Source organism: Streptopelia decaocto (assembly GCF_964273445.1).
Source record: "Streptopelia decaocto genome assembly, chromosome: 5".
In the NCBI taxonomy this organism is placed as follows: Eukaryota; Metazoa; Chordata; class Aves; order Columbiformes; family Columbidae; genus Streptopelia; species Streptopelia decaocto.
The window spans coordinates 24,836,322-24,850,652 of record NC_138659.1 but is presented as its reverse complement, the minus strand read 5'-3'; the positions used below and the strand labels follow the sequence as shown (position 1 = coordinate 24,850,652).

The 14,331-nt window shown below is 41.5% G+C and overlaps 1 protein-coding gene across 2 annotated transcripts in view; it reads right to left on the bottom strand.

Annotated features, from left to right (window-relative positions):
• Positions 1–14,331, bottom strand: part of TGFBR3 (transforming growth factor beta receptor 3) — a 116,304-nt gene that overhangs the window by 52,882 nt on the left and 49,091 nt on the right. The gene's annotated exons all lie outside the window — the stretch shown is intronic.

Genomic DNA, 14,331 nt, shown 5'->3' with positions numbered 1-14,331 from the left:
TATGATTGCCCTCATCACTGTCTGAGCTTGATGATACACAGCGGTGGGATCTATTATGGGAGACTGTTTCCTGGTCCTTGGAAAGATTTTCAAGCAAACTCTGCTCTTGCACCAAAACGTCATTTCTGCCCAAGCGTCCCCGCTGTGGCTCCAGTTAAACAGTATGTTAGCTGAACCCCAGCTGGTGCTTCCCTTCCTCAGCCACCGTTCTGTCTTGTCTTAGCTCAAGGCACATCCTTTCTCAAATGTCTAGACAGTTCACAGCACCTTCTAAACACTCCACAAATTAATAGAAAGGTACTGGATCACTTCAAACCACCAAACAAAATGTTTCTAATTAAAAGCAGAAGAGCTAACTAGAAATTTTCTCCTCCTTTTTGTATTTTCACTGGCAGAATCCATATTATTAAATATTTACATGAAGCATTGCCCAAAAACTCCACCAGAAACCAGTCCTACATGTGTTCAGTGCTGTACAGCTAGATATGAAGACATGATGTGAAATTCTAACTCATTGAACCCTGTGGTAAAATTGATTTTTCCAAAACTCCCATATATATATATTTTATATATATATATTTTTTTTTTTTTAAATGAGGAATCCAAAAAGATGTATTATCCATCTATTCTTAAATGTTCAAACCACCTTATCAAATACACACAATTTTGTACTTCTCAGCAACATACTCCCTCAGTCAAAGTCTTCTGCATCTCAGACAGCTCTATGTGCGGTTTGGTCAAACAATACCAGAAGAAAATTAAACCAGAATCACTAATCTGACTAAAAGCACTGTTTGCTCACCTAGTTAATTTAACAAGCAGGTGCTATCGCTCTGACCGTGTTATTTTCAAAACATATTAAGGGCAGCATAAAAACCAAGCAGACAGCAGCGTAACAACAGCACAGGAAAATAAGTCAATGTGGTCCAACACATCCCTCGCTCCCAGAGAAAGGCCCATTTGACCTCTGAGCTGTTGCACTGCCAGCATTTTGCTTGTGCAATCAATAGTTTGGCCAGACCTCCTGGACTTGTGTTTCAGCAATGGTCCTCTCGGCAAGGCTCAGCTTCAGCAGCTGTTTGTCAGAGCCAGCTCCCCTTCCAGGCTCACGTCTGCCCTTCACGGCCTCCTTTGGCACATGCTCCTCCAGATAACTCATGACTAACTTGTCAGGAATAAGACAACTTGGTCATAGATGAAAATTAAAGCTATTCTTAAAAAAACCTTACAACAAAACCTCCAAATTAATTTTTAAAAAGCATACCAACAACAAAGCCTCATATAACTGCAACTAGAACATGAACCACAGAGAAATTCTGTCATTTTTGCTAGAATGCATATTTCAATAGGTGTTATCAAAACTGTAAAAAAAAAAAAAAAAAAAATAGACAGACTTCAAAAAGCTAGATATTTCATAGGCGGCATGCCTACCAAACTTACACTGGCATGACTTTGCCAGCTGTATTTGCAGCGTTTGCGGGGGTCACGACGGCGGGCACAGCCTGCAGAGTTCCTCTGAGGTCTCCAACAGCAGCAACCAGGTGACGGCGGCTGCAGAGGCTCCTCTGTCCCCAGAGACCTGAGTTTCACGGAAGGCTGAGTATCACCACAGAAACCAACTACAAAAACAGTCTACGGGCTCCTGCCCCACTGCTCTGGTAAAGCAATTTGTACGACGTGAAAGGCAAGGGCACAACTGCTGAAAACAGATCAAAGTAAACACTACTGTTAAAGTACCGGTTTGTTTTGCTGACTTCAAGGCATCAAATCGCAGACTCTGTGTTTTGTTCTAAAAAGATGAAAGTCAAGTGCCAAGGACCTGTAAGGTGGAATTAACTATTCCAGAGTGAAGGCCTTAAGATAAATTCATAGCACATTTTCCAAAACAGCCATTACGAATTTGTGCTAATAAACCAGGACAAAATATGCTGTGCTGTATTAAATTACACTGCCCAGGCTAGCACAGCTGTTCTCTAAACGAGAGAAGAGAAAAAAACAATTTCAACCCTCAGATCATATAAACACATTTTCTGACTTACAAATAATGCACTAAGGATGGATTTATGACATCTTAACTCATTACTCAGCTGCAAAGATGAAGTTAATTAACACAAAGCAGGCAAAATTTAGAATAGAAATTTGAAAATTTATACCTATCACTGCTCTTTTTTCACTCTTTTTGTTAATATATATTTATATGACATACATTATTCTTGTATTGCAACAAAGAAAATACAAAGAAAATTATATTTACAGTTCATTGGTGTATATTGTCCAATATAAGACGTTTAGAATTTCTACTGAAATTCACTTGAAAAATAGATGCTGATACACTCGCTGTAAAATAAAGTAATTCAGTCAAGGCTTAAACCATGAATCTATCTCAAGTGGTATGATCTAGTACAGCAACACTTTTCAAAAGTGTTTATCAATTGCTTTGGGATGGATCTCCAGGATAACATTTTTTCTTTTTAAGATGGAAGTGAAGAAAAGGTATATTCTTTAGGCATTCTTTATGAATTCAGAATGGAATGCTCTTTTTTTTTCTTTGTATTTTTGCTATGCTCTTTTAATATTGTGTTACAGATTTGATACCAAGCCAGCTATAGTAGATTGCAATGTCCAGCTTTTTGGAGCCAACAGTTTCCGAGAGAAACTTTGCTGATTTTTCCAAGAAATGCAAAATATGTTCACATTGTGTTACTTCTTGAAGGTAGTTTTGCTCAAAGGGTTACATATTTGCACTCTTAAATCAAACTACTGTATAAGAAAGTTCCTATAAGCATGTGAGACCCCGCTGCTTCCCTTCTGGGAAGGTTCTTCAGTGCAGACCCTTTTATTCATACTATTTTTTCTTTAAAACTCCCTCCAGCAATGAGACAGAAGATCTTCAGAACAGAAACAGAGAAATATATATCTCCAGGAAAACTGCAATGCCATGAAAAACAGGCACTCATACCCACATGCAGTTACTTATTCTCCTGCAGAACTCGAAGTTGTGCCACCCTTACAGCCTCTGTCAGGTGCGCCAGCCTTCTCCTCTCAGCCCAGGATGCTGCTGGGCGAGGGATGCAGGAGGAACATGTAGGGAGCAAAGGCCCTTTTGTTTCTTTCACTCACTCCCCCAGGAACACGTCTGAGTGCCTGGCAGCTGTGGTAGTGTCTACCAGGCGTGTGGAGGACTGAAGTTTATTTCCAAGGGTTCTTTTACCGTAAATGTATGGTTGCAGATGGATTAGCATTGCCCGGACCTTCTCACCCACACTCAACAGAATCAGAGTGACTAAACACCAGTTATAGCTCAATTGTGAAAATCATGAGAAAGATTCACCCCTGGCATAACTCCACTGAAGCTACTGGAATTAAGCCAGAGGCTGATGCGATCTCATACATTATCTTATAAAAAAAGAATACTATTGCACAATCTGCTGACCCTTACGATCTACCACCCAGATTGGAAAACTGGGCTGCATGAAAAAGAAGGCCAGAGAACAGAAAGGTTATAAGGACGACCCACTATGATCGGCAGCCAATTGCACGCTCTTCATTAGGAAGTACTGTCAGAAACCTTTGACCAAAAGGCATTTGAAATCTCTCCCTTTTTTTTCCTCCTCTCCTATTTGTCCTGCAAGAGGGGCTAAAGGTCAGGGTGCACTGTACCAGACACAGATAGTTCCCTCCCCAAAGAGCTTACAAATCAAGACATTCAAGTCCTACACCACATGTGCATGCCAACATTCACTAACAAACTATTTTGAAGTATGCATGATGTTCCCAGAAGGCCACTTAAACATGAAGATGCATTTTTAATAATTCAGAGGAGAAATGGCAGCCTCAATGTGTGTGTTCAAGGGAAGAACTAAGCAAAGCTCCGTTTGCCCTCTGTGAGGATGGAGCAGCACCTCTGCATTTGACACCTGTTACACTCACAGCAATGCAAGGTACTCAAAGGGACACACCGTCTTCAACAAAGACGTTATTTTAAGCTGAAGCTGCCAAATGCAATCAGGTTATGTTACATGCTAATCATTTTGCAAATACCCAGGTAATCAAAAAGTTAGGACCAAAGGTATTCTTTACACAAATAACTGGACAAACCAGTAGGACAGTTATTGAAGTCCAATTTGCACTAGACAGTGGTATTACTTTCACAGTGCAAGAATAATAAAAGTGAGAAAACTTGTGGCTTTATAAAAAGAGGGCTATTTCAGGACACAAAGGGTAATAATTGTATTACAATAAGTTATACTTACACTGATAGAGCTACTTCTGCGACAATGATCTACAAGTACAACCCAAAGAGTTTAGTGATAAATTTTATGTAGAGATCATACATATGTGTAAACTGCCTACTTTAGCTTTGTTAAGCTGAATAACACAGGATCCATCTTTCCCCGTGCATGTATATTATGTCTTCAGTGTTATCTCATGAATTATATAGTTTGGAGAACCAGCGTTCTTGTGAAAAATAAGATTTTTCAAAAACTCGTGGCTGCAGCGAAGAAAGCAGACAGTCTCCACACAAGCATTTCTGCTCAGCTCTGCCAGCCCAACCTCATCTTCAAGTGCCAACCCTGCTCTGGGCAGCGGCAGAGCAAGGGCTGCCCACAGCGACCAGCCCCATGGTTTGTGCAAGGGAAAGCCCGTGCCCACCAGCGCAAGGCTGGGACCACTTCACCCATTCCTCCCGTGACCCGAACTAGATGCTCAGGCTCCCAAGGATTAAGTGAAACCATTTGTGCCATCTGCCCTTCCGCAAAGCAGCCAGGCTTCCCAGCACTTGAGAGCTAAAAACACGATGTTTCGCTCAGCTTTGCATAAATCAGTAGATGTCAATACTGTTCACATGCCATATAATGAATCCTAAGGGGAAAGTCCTCTTTTTATACATTTTGTGGGAAAATTTCTTGTTGGCCGTAGATCTGTTTAAGGGCACAGGATCCATTCTTGCGAGCCGCAAGTACAGCATCTCCCCTACTGTTGTTAAGTGGTTTATTCACAAAACGATATCACAGACTAAGACTCACATGAGAAGAAAACATTTTGCCAGACAATATTCTATTCTGCACTTTCTTGTACATATATTACAGATCTAAGTTTTTCTTTGGTGAATCAGCCGAGCTGCAAAGTGAGTTTAATTTTATACTCCCTCCCTTGTCCCATCCCTAAACTATCACCAGAGAGTTGTGTAGAGAGTGCCCAGTGCCCCGAAAAAACAATAGTGGGGGGGGGAGAGTCACTACTATGTTGGAGGATGTACAAGCAAACACTAAAAAAGCAGCTCCTGTCACAAATAAAATGCCTCTTAAAGTGACAGGTAAGAGACTTATAAAAAAACTTCTGCCAGGACCATTTTCCTTCAATGCATCTGGGGCATTCTGAGCAAATCTACACAGGCTTTTCCAGGTAAACACACATTTTGCTGCCTGTATTCTCAGCAGGTTAGATAGGTGCTAGTCACCCAACCAGATGTTACATAGCTGCATTCAGGTACCACTACAGTACTGATACATTTTGCCTCTCAACAGGTCTCAGTCACAGCTCAGTACGATACTGAGCATGGGTTCAGTCTCCAGCGTTAGCACTATCTCATCTCTACCAGGCTCCGATGGCAGATCCAGCAAGTTCACAGTTCATCTCAAATGCAAAACCCCACATAGATGTAACATAGCACATGGTGTCATTACAACATCATGGCAAAACTGGAATCTGAGCACCAAATTTCCAAATCTCAAAGTAAATCCAGAAGAGATGAGGACCCTACATTCCACTGTTTCAAAAGTTGCAGGTGGGGAAGGGGAAGAGGCTGAGACAATGAGGCTTTACAAAGATTACAAACAAAAAGATTACAAACAAACATGAAACAGATGATGGAAAAAATACTGGACAAAGCATTATGTCATTTGAAAGCCCTCACATATTAAAAAAAAATTGCTCCTCAAAGGTTTTTTGTAGCCAGACCTCACATAGATCCAGATGACTAGAAAAAAGAAACATTTTACAGGTGTCTTTTAGAGAGTCACACAGGGAAGTGTAAACTGTGGAGTTCACATTTTTATTGGACATGTAAAACTAAATTCTTGTTTTCCAAGCCAGGGTAAAGAACAGCATGTGTGCCTGAGTCATAAAAAACTGAAAACCTAAGCAGCAGCAACAGATTTAGGAAACAACTTTGTTTACTTTATTGCCAGTAGCTCACCAGCCTAAGCAAGAGCTGGTGCAAGCGTGTGTCTGTAATACATACACTCAAAAATGGTATTAGAAATTAAATACAAAGGAAACTGCTTTCAGAAGATCAAAAGTAACCGTAACCATCACATTGTCCCTCTGCTTCCCTGGGGCAGATCATCATTCTTCCCATTTTTTTTCTATTTTCAAACTTCAAAAAAATAATCGGAACTTTTACTCTCTGTAGAAACAAAGCAGTGTTTTATGAATATGTCAAAGAATAAATTTACTATACTGACTACATAGAAAAAAGAAAAAACAACACCACCACCAAGCCCCTAAGGAGCCAATTTTTGTATTTAATGAGGCCTATCCATATAAGTAAGACTACTCACATCTGTATATACTTGCAGAATCAAAGCCATGAAAACTGACAAAATCCTCCAGAAGACATTACTGAGGCTGTCATGCAAGTATTTTCTTGCACGATTATGCCATTCCATGCACTTCTTATCTACGCTGTCTTGCTGACCCTTGCTCGAAAACAGATTTATGAAGAAAATACTGGCTTGCCTTCCAGCTAACAGTGTAAGAACAGGCTGCTGCTCCTTGTGTGCAATATTTTTCCACGTAGCTTAAGGTGCATTTTCAGCATCCAATTTACCTCACTGCAAGTACCACCTGAAACCAAATTAGTGGATGAAAGAAGGCACTTTCCAATGGTCTGTTCTGAAAAGATATCTACAAAGCAAGTGCCACCGTGCTTCTCTGCAAAACTGATGTCACACAGAGCCACATTTCCCAACAGGCCTCAAAGCCTCACGTTATTCACGTGCGCTAGCAGATCGCACCTGTACGGACAACATGAATAATCTGTGTCCTTGGATGATGACAGCAGAGTGATCCAGACTTCAACCAGTCTTCGGGGTTAGAGAACACCAGAAAGGCAACAGATTTTAAGACTTTTCCCTCACTGATGAGATTCGGGTCATCACCAAATATTACCTCCCATGTTTATCACATAAGGCATGCGCTCCAATCATAATAAAAATATTTCTGTACTACAAATTGCAGTGGCAATTGTTAAAGAGACACCATCAGCTATACATTACCTACAATTCCTTCAAGCTTTTTCAAGCAATTTAAGTTTCAGATGTTTGTACCTCATGGTGGTGCTATTTTCGCATCCTCTCCTTTAAATAACAAGTTTTACTACCGTAGGAGTACTCTGTTTATGTTTCACAGGGAAAATAAGAGACTCTTCTAGAGAACCACAAACTTGAGTATATGCTAAGTGTTATCAAAAGCATGATCTACATAACAACAACAACAAAAAAATCACCACACGTTTACTCCTCTTCTCGTATCTTGCTACTGCAAGATTTCACTCTTTCAGCTGCTACGGGAGCGTGGCTGTCAGGCACAGCAAGCTCCACACAATTTATGTTGGAAATTTTCCCCAATGCTGGGAGGTCGGAGGAGAACAACTTCATTAATTCCAGCTTTTGGTTCAAACAGACACTCCAGAGAACAACATAAATATGATCACTCATGACAAGCATTGCCCCAGCATCTCTCTCACACACACGCACAAGCCCAAAGCTGGACCGGAACCTGCCCATCGAGTTTGTGATATAAACAGACTCCTGGAAATGTCATCACTTCCTTCATTATCTTTTCTTGGGGAAAGTAACTATAGACAAACAGTAATTTATAAATACTCCAAGGCATGTCAGATAGAAGCCTTAAGGAGAGAGCTGGAGACCAAGAATGTGAATCACAGTTTATGATCAAAATCAAACCACGTGCGTCTGCCTGGAAGAACGTGTGAGCACATGTGCACAGTGTGTTTACACACACGTGAGTGACGGCAGGAGGAACAAGAGTCCACGCAGCCCCGTTCTCTCTACAGCCCTGCAACTGCACATCAGTGCCTGAGGGCACTCACAAGAGAGGAAAACTAGAGGCCAATTTTCAGCTTCCAACAGGTCATTTTAAACAGCAGTCAGCAAAACTGAAAAATGTGAGCAATCAGAAAAGTCATTCTGACGTGTTTCCTTTAGAACCCTTTAGCCTTCTGTGGCGGGCCTTGGCATGGCTTCAGACACCCGCCACTCCGCACGCTGAAACCGAGAGCAGGTCTCGCTTTCTGCGCACAGCAAACAGTCCTGTTTCTAAAAACAGCAAATAGCGAGGGTTTGCACAGCACTTTCCAAGTCATGAGAAGTCACCACCGCCTCTTAAAGGGTAGACACATCAAATCAAGCCATGCTCCTGCAGGACAGCAGGCTCTGCACAAACAGGCTCTTCTGGCCGACACATGGCTTCCTCTGGCAGTTCTGGTGGGCAGAACTTGAAAAGATTGTCAAATTCAATGACCAGCAAATCCTGAGCTGGCTCAAAACAACCCACCAAGACTGCAGTCCAGAGCAAACAAGATGAAAAAGCCACATTAAAAAAGTCTGGATTTTATGCAAGCGCAGATGGTTCGAAGTGCTAACGAAGAGAAGAGGGGGAAGAGGTTTGCGAGAGGTCTTGAAGAAACGGAGGCTGGGGTGGTTGTTGGTTGGTTTGTTTTTTAAAGACATGGCAATGCGGTGTCCATCAATCAAGGCAACTAAGACATCAGTGTCATTTTAGTGTTTCAGCTGCATGGGAGCTGCAGCTTTCAGTAGATGTGGTGTCATCTGAGAAAGACAATGAACGATTACCATTTTGATGGGGCATGGTCTCGGTATCTTTAAGGCTTTATAAGGTCCAGCATGAGGCAATAACTTCTCAAATGGCAAAAGTCAGTTCCCACACTACTCTGGAGTCTGTCAGCTCCCAGTACTGAACTGGCTGGCTACATGACTTAGGGCGTCAGACTCCATGTGACAATCATTCCCTGAAAGATACTCTCTTGATGGTTGACTCATGAAGCTGGATAAGCATTGCCCAGACCTTCACCAAACCCCTCCCACACTGTAGGCTTCTTTTTAGAGCTTACCTTCTTCCATCTGGAACAAGACCCTTTACCTCCAAGTTACCAGTCCTCTCATCTTAAGTCTCACCTCAGACTTCTCCATCCCCAGAAAGACTAAGCGTCTCCACTACTTCCATCTTCTCTCCTTCATCCCCAGACAGACTGGGCAGTGACACAGCCACCTGCACCACTCCTCAGGCCATCTCACTACAGGTAGTTCATGACACTCCTGCGTCAAAACTCCTGTGTGTGCTTGCACTGCCATTTGTAAGTCTGCTGCTGTAGTTAGATATCCACTACTGCTGCCAAGTAAAGGTGCTCAGAAAGTGGAGAGGCAAGAACAGTAAAATACCCTCGCAACGTTCAGATCCACTCTGTACCTTGGTAGAGGCACAGGCATGGTGCTTTGTTTTATCTTTGAAAGCTTCTTCTAAAGCAGCAACTACTTTTCTCCAAAACAGAGGCTTTTGGCCTACCAGAAGTACCGACCATACCCACATGCAGCAGCATGGGCTTCCCGCCGTACCACAGAGGGCAGATGCAATGCAGCCCAGCAAACCAAGCAACATGTCCTTTATTTCTCAGCCTAATTCTGCACCACATATTCTGGTCAGCTCACCAGAAACATTAAATTTGTAGAGCCATGTGACCTGGCAGCGCACAGACCCATCATTAATGTTAGTAAAGTCTGTGGTCATTTCAAGAGTTTAATCTCACATAACTAACAAACTCTTTATTCTCGAGCCTCTTATTTTAGTATGAGTTTAGGACTGCATAGGATAATAATCCAATTATTTTAATTTGGATTATAAAGCCCAAACTGCAGGGTGCTTCAAAAAATCAAATCAAGGCTGTCTTGTCAGTTTTAGAGCAGCTGGTCAAGCTGACACCAAGAGCTCAGCACTAAAAAGCCACAGCAGAAAAAGAAACTGACCTTATTCTTATTATATGTGAGAACCTGAAGTGTCAGAAAACAGCCTAAGTACACTTAATTGGTACTAAATGGAAACTTGTTTTAACGAATGCACTTTTAGAGGAAGAAATAAACAAAATGGAACCAAGCAAACAGCTAGGTAACAAAAACCTCACTAACTCCAGCCATAACATAATAAACCTTGAATTCCCTTCCTGCCTGCTGTGGGCAGGAGGCCTCCAGGCCCCCTCTGACCATGGCTCTGGAACAGCAGGTCAGCACATCTAAATGGCACTCAGAAAGTGGCCCCTTTATCACAGCTGAATCTCAAGGCTGTCCCCAGATCTCTGGATGCCTGAAATTGAAAGAAAACTTTTTCCCATAACACAGCCTTGGGTAAGGTTGTTGTGGTGTTAAACTTCCAAAAACAGTTTAAATGAACACACTGGGAATACAGTAAATATACAGAAAAATAGCCAAAACGAGCCAGGTTTTCATTACCCGCATTGTCCAGATCTTCACAGTCCCTAAAACACAAAAACATCACGACACGGACGAATTATCCTGAATTCAGGATGCACTGCAGAGATCAGGATGTAGAAATAAATTATCAGGTGACTGTTTCAGAGACTCTTCCTGTCCCATTTTTACAGCTTAGAGGATCTCTTCTGAAAGTACTTAGATATTGGACTTACATAATTTTGGACATTATTTTATGACTTCTAAGTGGATCGGCTCAGGAACCTGAGACTCATCACTAGTAAGTACCTGTCTGTGATAATTAGCCTGCTTCATAAGAACTAACAGGCATTTTAATATCAGGTTTGCTCTCAAAGGAAAATTTTTTTATTATGAAATTGTTGCCAAGTAACACTGATTAAACAGTGGGGGAAAAGTCTGTTGAATTATTACAGCCTCAGTGGTGTTACTCAAAATTATAAAAATAAAGATGAGCCCTTGATTTTCCTGCCTTCATTTCACATAACACGTGTTAAACATCTGTATCAGGCATAACATCTTAAAGCTATTGAGGATGAGGATGTCGATGAAAACAATAGTGAATCCATTGCCAGGAACTCCGATTCCATGTATTCATATGTATTCAATCCTAAGTATCCACATGAGATTAATTTTATATGCCCCTGCTCCCCCTTTAGCTATTTCAATTGTGGCAGTGTGCCTGGAGCAGCTCAGGGAAACTCAACTGACAGGTATGACAAAAGAATCCTCCATTAATTTAGGACTTCAGAATATACCTACCTAAGGAGTGACTTTCATCTCAAAAAAATGGTTTTCTATACACATTTTTCTGGTGCAAATCTCTAGAGCTTCCAAGTGCCTCCACAAACAACTCTTTCTCCTAAGAGAACAAGCAGCTCCCCGAGAACGCCGCTATCTCCTTTCTAAAAATGGGGAAACTGAAGCAGTGCAGATACCCAAAGCTGAAGAGAAAGTTATTGCAAGAGTTCAGTAGTTCCTGGCTTTCAGCTGAGCCCCAGATCAGTACAGAAATGCACACATGCGCTCACTTCCCCAGGAATATTTGATCAAATAAAACAAACAAAAAAGGCTTGCATTTTTCATGCCAAGTTCAATATAAACACTTGTGGCTATTACATGCACCCGCATTCTACTTCCTATGATAAAGCACGGCCAATATGAATTGTGATAAAAGACATTTCTAAGAAATATTTGAACAAGATTGGAACTTTTGGGGTTCTTACTTGAAGAAAGTGTCTTCACTGTCTCAACAAGTGAGATGTCACCTCAACAGAGGTTAGCAAAGTAAAATACACATGAATTCCCTGAAGATCACAGATATTATTACAGCATTTCACAATGTGACCTTCTGTTTACTAGATTTCAACCTTAGAATGAAAGTGTTAAACTACTAAATTACTTTTCCAAAGTTTCTTCAGAATCCCATACACTTCCAGTCCACTTAATTTTTCCAGTTTACAGGGAAGAAAAAGCACTCAAACCTCACTAATCTTTACAGAAAAGCCTGCGTGTGTTACAGGAGGAACACGTGCCGCTGCCATGCCCTCCCCCCGCATCAGCCACCCCTCCTATGTTTAAATTTGCAAATGTTTGTTGTATGTATATTATACACAAGTGTCAAAGGGAGTTAAATTAATGCATACATGTTATGTTGCATATTTATGAGAACCAGGATAACTGCACAAGTATGTTTAATGCATGAGCCCTCCAAGGAATTTGCTAGGGGAAGTTTACACTCCTCCCAGCAAGTAAGGAATGTGTAATTTAGCAGCATCTAGCACAGGGCAGGTTAAAAACAAAACAAAACCCGACCTCCTCCCCCAAAGCAAGCCTTCACTTCAACATTTTCAGATCTTGCAGTCCACGTTATCAGAACTTCAGCCAACCTCTGAACGAATGTGTGATTTATTTTAAATACGCTTTCAATGCTGCTGAATCTAACTAACATGCTGTCAAACAAAACTCCTGTCTTTATTCTAGAGTATACTGGAAATACTGTACGACAAACAAATCTCTACCTTTGCTATCAGCATCTGCAGGCAACAGGAAATAACTCAGCTGGTAAATCAAACTAGTGTAACTTAAGGTGATGGGTACATTTTACTTTTAAGACAAAAGGCTACTTGGAGTTGGTTTTTACAGTAATGGAAAAGATAACATTTGCTCTGCTTTGTTTTCCAAGTCTGATCCTGTAAGTAGAATCCCATCTTTCCAAGTTGTTTACACTCTCTTGCTCGATGCCGTCGCCAGCAAGCCTTGCTCCAGCTTCCTGTGCAGTGTGAGCAGCCATCTCCGAGGGCTGTGTCTGGAAACTGGGTGGGAGGTGGGAGAAGGAAGCTGAGGGCTACAGACTGTGAATGCATTCTGTGCCCTACACTTTGGTACATCGCAGAAGGACACAGCAAAAACGGTTTGGGGCAAACTGCCTTCTTACCATAAGCACGTTGCATGAGGCACAAGGAGCCTCCTTCTGCTAGACAGCAACTATTTTTATTCAAAGCCAAATATTTAAATCTTCTGTCGTTCTGTTGAGGTGATTAGACAGCAGTGGCACAGCCTGCAGCCCTGTGCATGTGTGACTCCAGCTCACGCTGTCACCCCAGCAGTGCTGGGAGCAGCGAGCCAGAGGGAAATTGGGGTTCACGCCAATGTGCGCTCTGCAGCTCGTTCACGCCGGTCCCACGGGAGGTACCAGCTCCAGCTGTAGCTGCTTCACCCCATCCCCGGGTGCCCTTTAGTAACAAAGAAGTTACAAGTTCCCACTGTACCATGTCCCCACAAGGAGGGCACTCTTCTGCCTGTCTTCAACAAAATTTGTTGTTACCTTGAGAGATCTACCTGCCGTATAAAATTTTTCTATGGCTTGCCAATGGATTTCAAGGTTCCTGGGTGATGAGAGAGGCAGTGACAATCACACAGAGCTGTTTAGTTTTCATAAATAACTATGTTACAAAAAAAAAAAATTTTTAAAAAACAGGAATTCCAACTTCGGTTTGGGTTTTCATGCCCAGTACTGATTGTACCTACACGTTTTTCAGTGCACTCATCAGGCTGATAACCTAGTGGCTGGCCAACTAAGAATGGCTTTAAAACAAACAAACAAAACCACCACCAACAAAACAAATATAAAAATCTGTTCTTCATTCCCAGCCCCACAAAACAAATAGTGTAATTTTGCTATTCATTTCATTAAAATTGAACTGAGGAAGACCTGACATTTTTGATTAAGGGCAGCCAACAAGATGCCTACTGAAAAAAATAGTAAATAACTTTTTTGTCATACACTAGACATTTCAGTGTAAATACAGAAAATGAACACAACAGCTGAAGTTTCATGGATACATACAATACACATTGAGCTGCACACACTAGAAACCCAACAAGGCTGCTATTGAAGTCAGCAGAAAGACTTTGATTATGGCCAAGAGTACCCGCCTTCATTTAAATCACTATAAAAGACTCCACTTAAAATTTCTTTCAGCACAGATTTAGACCCTCTTTTTCTCAGCTTCCGCCTGCTAGATCATCATCTTTGTTCTTTCATTACAAATTCTCCTCGTTGTGTACATGCACACTGCTCTCACAGGATGCAGTGCTAAGGATTTGTGTGTGTAATACTGTAAGAACATGAACTAAAAAGCTCAACTGTCATGGTATGCAATGTTTTCTTTTCACTTTGGCGTTCTGTTTTGATGTGTTTTGAGAGTAAACAACAGTACTGCACAACTTAACATCAAAAATTTTCTTCTTGTGCTGTTGCTTTCAGAGAAGCTAAAGTTCTTGC